This window comes from Neoarius graeffei, chromosome 10 (genome assembly GCF_027579695.1).
Source record: "Neoarius graeffei isolate fNeoGra1 chromosome 10, fNeoGra1.pri, whole genome shotgun sequence".
Lineage (NCBI taxonomy): Eukaryota > Metazoa > Chordata > Actinopteri > Siluriformes > Ariidae > Neoarius > Neoarius graeffei.
In genome coordinates, this window is record NC_083578.1 from 33,848,078 (window position 1) to 33,855,050 (window position 6,973).

Below are 6,973 nucleotides of genomic sequence, written 5' to 3' on the forward strand. Positions count from 1 at the left end.
TTATGCCTTTTGGTGATCAGTTCATTTTCTGCTCACTTAACTATTCACAGTAACAGACATTGTCAGTAAGGGTGCTCAAACTTTTGCATGCCACTTTACAGTCAGTGGAGTTTACACCCTCACACATGAGGGCACCTCAAGCAGTGCACAAAATATCATCAAAGCAGACCCCCAGTAAGCAGCAGCACCAGCATAAGGCTTGCTACAGGTGTGGAAGTCAGCAGCACAGGGCTGGGGACTGTAGGTTTATTAAATAAACCTGTCACAAGTGTGGGAAAATTGGCCACATTCAGAAAATGTGTAGGTCCAAGGGCTCAGTTAGTGCTTCGAAGGCTAGAGGGGGTGGTGTACTGACAGGCAAGCAGGGGAGAACTCAGGGAGCAAATTACATCAGCCAGGGGGAGGAAAAAAAGATGATATTGACACAGAGGAAGTCATGTTCACACTGTACAAAATAGATGAACTAGACATACCAACAGAGGAGCCATTTGTAGAGACAATGAAAGTTAATAAAACAGAAATGCAGTTTGAAATAGACTCAGGTTGTGGGGTAACAGTAATGAACCACTATGTGTACAAAACCATAGTGGGTAAAGAGGCACCAGAGCTATGCCCATGTAGAGTGAAACTCAGAACATATACAGGACAAAGTAAAAGTTTTTGGCGCAGCTGTGGTTAAGGTACAGCATAAAAAGCAAGTGCAAAGCTTACCTGTGGTAGTGGTAGCAGGTTCAGGCCCTAGTCTGGTAGGGAGGTACTGGATAAGGAGGCTAGGGTTACATTGGAGAGCAGAACCCCAAATCCACCATGTGAGAGAAGAGACCTTGGAGGAGGTACTGGAGGAGCATGGGGAGGTTTTCAAAGATGAAGTTGGGAGATTCAAAGACCCCCCCCCACCACCACCACCTAAAATATATGTGGAAAAGGAAGCAGGCCCCAGGTTTTTTAAAGCCAGGCCCATCCCATATGCCATGAGAGGAAGAGTTGAGACTGAACTCAGACTTTGGACCACTGAGCAAAAGTCTAGTTCTTTCTCTCCTTAGTCCAGGAAGATGCTTCTGATGTCTCTGGTTCAGGAGTGGCTTCATATTAGGAAAGTAATAGTTGTAGCCCCACACCCCACGCTCATGTCTGTCCTCGTGTTTCTTCTCTCCCTTCTCCTTCTGTGTCTGTGCTACCATTAAACACCTCTCTCTCTCTCTCTCTCTCTCGCTCTCTCTCTCCACAGGTGGACTCGTCCATGCCCACCAGAACCAAGAGTGAGCCCGGACAGGTCTGTAAGCACAGAGAGAAGGCTGGGACTTTCCAGAATTAGCGCTTATGCAAGGAGGCGGGGCTACTGATTCACATTCCTGATGCACTGCAGGCTTCCCATGATTGAGTGGAAATGTAGAGAGTCTCTGAGTATTCAAGGGAGTACACTTCAGGCTTTTGTGGATTCTGGTTGTAATCAGACCTCAATGCCTGATTCAATGTGGGGCACTGGGAAATGCATGACTGGTGAAGGTGAGGTATGTGCATGGTGACCTCCATAAATGTTCTTTAATGTCCGTCACTACTCAATTCAGGGGAGAAAAGCATAGTGTGGAGGTGGCAGTTAGTCTGATCCTCACCCATCCACTTATCCTGGGAGCAGATTGGCCGGGGTTTAAAATATTAATAAAACAGTAGTGGGTGGGTCCTGCAGTAGTACAACATGGGGGAATCCTGCTGCAACATTAACTGGGGAGGGTTCCCAGGGCTGACCCCCTCAGCTCTGCTTCATGATGATATGAAGAGTGGGGAGGGCCCTTAGGGTATTTTCCATTGGAGCAGACATGTAACGAGTCCCTGAGGCACTCTTTTGATCAAATGAAAATAATTGATGGCCAACTCCTCCAACATAATGTTGCACTTTCCTTTCTGTATTTTTGTATTATTAAGGATAGGATTTATCAGATGATGCAGGGCACTCAAACTAAGGAAGAAACACAGTTGTTGGTCCCGAAGAGCTGTAGGGAATTTTTATTCCATGCGGCTCATCATAATCTTATGGCTGGGCATTTGGGTGAGGATAAAACACTAAATTGTCTCATGGCTCATTTCTGTTGGCCAGGAATTTGTGCCAGTGTCTACAGGTGGTGTGCAGCTTGTTGTGAATACCAGGTGATAAATACAGTGGCCATAGCAAAAGCACCATTGTGTTCATTACCATTAATTTAGATCCCTTTCAAAAGAAATGGTATGGATCTCATCAGGCCATTATAGTGATTTGCATGTGGGTATTGCTTTGTGTTAATCAAAATGGATGATGCAGTGCGATACCCGGAAGCAATGACTCTTCACAATACCTTAGCATGCAGTGTTGCAGAGGCACTCTTCTGCATTATCTCCTGAGTCAGGATTCCAAAAGAAATCCTGACTGATCAAAGCACTACTTTTATGTCACACACACACTCCACAAATTGTACAAATTATTGGGGATTAAATTAATTAATGCACTGTAAAATTTAATAAGTTGGCTTTACTCAAAAAAGTAAACTTGTCTTAGAAAAACTAAGTAAAGTAAACTTAAAGTGGTAAGTTAAAGTCACTTGTTTATTGTGAGTGTGCAGTACTTGAAGTAACTTGTATACATATTGTAAGTGTGCAGTACACACAGTTACTTGTTTATAATGAGTGTGCAGTACTCAGTCATTTGTTTTTTGTGAATGTGCAGTACTTGAAATCTATCTATAAACATATTACATGTCCCAATGTTAGGTTCAGAGTCTCCAATTCCCTGTAAAATACACATGAAATGTCAGGAGGAATGACGACAGGAACCATATGTTTCTCTTCCCAATTTTCCTCTCATTTATTACAGAATGTCAGAAAAAATTAAATAAACATTCAAAACCTTCCCTGATGCATGAGTGTATCTTTGTTTCAATGTCCATGGTTTGGTTTAGTGTCCTTACATTGTTGCAATCAGGTGCTTTGGTATGGTGTCTTTCCATTAACTCATCATTTTCACCACACTCAATAACCATTGCTAGGTTACACATGACATTAGTATTTGTTCAAGTGTACCTCCTCAGCATCTGTGCTGGTTACATAGCTACTACCACATAGTGCAATTAACTCAGCTAGAAGCTATACTTCTCATATACTGTTGTTAATTGAGTAGCAAATAAACACATACATAAAAATACACTGAGAAACATAAATGAAGATATATGTGTGTTGTAAGCTATTTTAAGTAGTCTAAGGCTGTTTTATGTCTCAAAACACTCAATATGTCACATATAGGGAATGTCAATCAACTCCAAATATTAGTTTGGGTCAAATTCTCAAAATGGAAAACCTACACCTTTGAGCTTAAACAGAACAGAAATAACTTAAGTATTCAGGGCCATAGCACTGAAAATTTTGCTATTTTAAATGTACACAGTGGCAATAATAATAATAATAATAATAATAATAATAATAGGTTTTTAACCCCATACAAGTGTAAATATTGTCTGTGATTCATGGTTAAACAATCACCATTTCCCTGAGAGTGCTATCATATGTAGCTTTTACAACCAGTTTTTAACTTGTTACAATACACTCGGATTTACTGATGACTCATTACAGTCACAATACATAAAGTTTAGCTTTAGGAGATAGTTATTTGTGATTTTCACAGTGTACCAACCTGTAAAATACGTATGAAATGTCAGGAGGAATGAAGACAGGAACCATGCATTTCTCTTCCCAATTTTCCTCTGGGGAGAGTGCGGAAACTCCCACCTTAGAAAGCCTGGGCACAACGCATCTGTACACATTGGTTCCACTCTCCTCTTTCCTACTAATCTAAGTATTCTCCTCTCAAGAAAAGTAATATTAATTACTTTGAGCATTCATTCCATTACTGATTTTTTTTCTCCCATTTAGCTGGCAAAAGGAAGTGCTCAAAAATAATAAACAAACAATAATGCCCAAAATAAACACAAAATGGTCACATCTTTTGAGTGTATCACAAACACATTGTGTAAAATATAATAATCCCATAAAAACACTGCATTGAGAGCACTCATGGGGTAGATTTAACCATATTACATTTATCATCAAAAGGCATAAAAGTCATTCAACCAGCACTGAACACTGGGACAGATATGCTGAATAATAAACAATTATGATATTGCCAGCATTACACCTGATAATTCCAATATTAGTGTAAATATTATGTAATTTAAAATCTCCAATTTAAAATTTGCATTTCTTTTTCTCTACCTTAAAACCCTTATGTAATAATATAATGACCAATAACATAACTGTTTTCCATCCTGTCTTGCATTTAGTATGGTGAAAATATTTTTAAATTGCTCATACTGTGATACTTGTAATTTAAGTTTCACTACTGCAATAGCAATATGAATTTTATTTATTGTTCAGCCTCAAGTGTACAGTCTTCTGTCCATAAATATACGTTTCTTATACATTCAAGTATTAAACAACAGCTCAAACAACTGTGGTTTGATATTCAACTACAGAACATGAGGTTTATGTATGCTGTTATTAGTTAAGGCAAAGAAAAAATATCCATGTGTCAATTCTTTACAACTGCGAAAGAAGACATACCGACTGTTTAGTGTCTCACAGTGTTAAACAAGTAAGCACCTGGCACCTGTCAATAACGACAGTTAACCTATACTGGTACAGCCAACTGGACCTGATGTAATTATGACATAATATCAGTGTATTCCTGATCAAAACTTAAAACTATGACCAAAATATCACAGCATCAATCCTAGAATTAAACCAAGACATTTAAAGAAAAACATCACTCCTTGGGTCATCCACAAGTATTAAGCGCTTGCATGACATATGCACAACCTTATTAAGACAGAGAAATCAACTCTTTGCTTTTATAATAACAGTTTACAACAAGTTTACCAAGTGCTATCGGATAGCTGGTGACTCTACTGGTCTAACACAGTAGACTGTTTTTCAGAGTTAACAGTTTTGAAGAGAGGGTTTTGTTTCCCAACCCAAGCATTACTGTTTGGATGAATTTGAGTGTATTTGCTATGCATTTTGGGTAATCCCAATGCAAAGCATATGTAAGCCAAAATAACAGGCAAACTGCCTGAGGCAAGTCCTTAATATTATCCATGATTATACCTCCCTCAAGGACGATGGCAGTGGAGATCGGCTGGAGGTATACTGAGTTTGGATCCTGCAGAGGACTATCTTCACTGAAAACTGTCAGCACGCCAACTGTGACAGATGCTAGGGCCTCATCTCTCCTGATTTCCTGCAAAGATGTGTGCATGTTCTTTAAAATAACAAATAGGATACACTTCAGGAGAATTCTGTGTGCTCAGATTCAACCACCAACTAATTATTAAAGGTGCTGATTTTGTTTGACTTAATGCTCTTGTGTTTAAAGTTCTTTCTATATTGATGTAAACCTGCTCAAATTAAAGCAGAAACTTAATTTAATGCGTTATTCAATATCTTATTTTAAATTGGATGTACTGCAGTACAGAGCCTGAAAAACAAAAATATACAGTATTTGCTACTCATTAACTGGCTCTTCTTATGAAAACAATAATTTTTGATGTTTAAGTATCTTCTAGATAACAGAGCTCTAAACATTCATTCATGCTGAATTGTAACACTGTAGCCAAAGAAATATCTGGTATGAATAAACTAAAGTTATATGGAAGCATATACAATGAGGTCTGTACATTTTTAAACAGTGGCAGTGACTATTCACGCTTGACTTCTCATCTCATCTCATTATCTCTAGCCGCTTTATCCTGTTCTACAGGGTCGCAGGCAAGCTGGAGCCTATCCCAGCTGGCTACGGGCGAAAGGCGGGGTACACCCTGGACAAGTCGCCAGGTCATCACAGGGCTGACACATAGAGACAGACAACCATTCACACTCACATTCACACCTACAGTCAATTTAGAGTCACCAGTTAACCTAACCTGCATGTCTTTGGACTGTGGGGGAAACCGGAGCACCCGGAGGAAACCCACGCGGACACGGGGAGAACATGCAAACTCCGCACAGAAAGGCCCTCGCCGGCCACGGGGCTCGAACCCGGACCTTCTTGCTGTGAGGCGACAGCGCTAACCACTACACCACCGTGCCGCCCGCTTGACTTCTGCTCCTGATATTTAAAGAGAATTAATGTCTACAAGGTTTAAGTTTAAATATTAATTCATGTGTTTATATACCTATCAGATGAATTGTGGAGGAACTGGAGCACAAAACATGTGTCATTGTACAAAAATGTACATTTCTAAATAAATGCAGACAAAACTTTTTTTGTGTGTGTGTGTTTAATTACTTACCAAGCATGTCTTGTAGAATTTGCTGGAGTCATCACCAACAACAATGGGAATGCCTTTGAGGACAACAGAGTGCAGTGCAGTCACATCTGGTGTCTAATGATACAGAGAAGAAACATCCAGTTTACAAGGTACAAGCACAACTCAGTCAGGAAAACAAATGATTACTCAGATGTTTCAAAATTAAATTCCTTACCACCCACTTTATGTGCTGCATGAGTTCCATCAGTTTCTGTCCAGCACTTCCTTTTTTTTTTAATTTAAAGAGTTCAGTGAAAGGGCGGCATGGTGGTGTAGTGGTTAGCACTGTCGCCTCACAGCAAGAAGGTCCGGGTTCGAGCCCAGTGGCCAACGAGGGCCTTTCTGTGCGGAGTTTGCATGTTCTCCCCGTGTCCGGTGGGTTTCCCCCAGGTGCTCACAGTCTAAAGACATGCAGGTTAGGTTAACTAGTGACTCTAAATTGACTGTAGGTGTGAATTTGAGTGTGAATGGTTGTCTGTGTCTATGTGTCAGCCCTGTGATTTGGTCGTTTCTTCTTCATTTCTTCTGAGACAGCTTTTCTAGCATTCTCAAGGCTTGCTTTATCTTGTCCTTCAGGTAAATTAGGCAGCTAATTTGCCTCACTTATTTTTGGCCATTTGACCTTCCTGGTTCATCATTGTCCC

At 40.1% G+C, this 6,973-nt stretch overlaps 1 long non-coding RNA gene across 1 annotated transcript; it reads right to left on the reverse strand.

Moving 5' to 3' along the window:
- Positions 1-2,822: 2,822 nt before the first annotated feature.
- LOC132893025 (uncharacterized) lies at positions 2,823-6,729 on the reverse strand. The gene is made up of 3 exons (XR_009655501.1): positions 6,505-6,729; positions 6,312-6,404; positions 2,823-5,260 (listed from the first exon to the last, which is right to left on the reverse strand). It is a non-coding gene; the product is annotated as an uncharacterized LOC132893025 (long non-coding RNA).
- Positions 6,730-6,973: the final 244 nt, after the last annotated feature.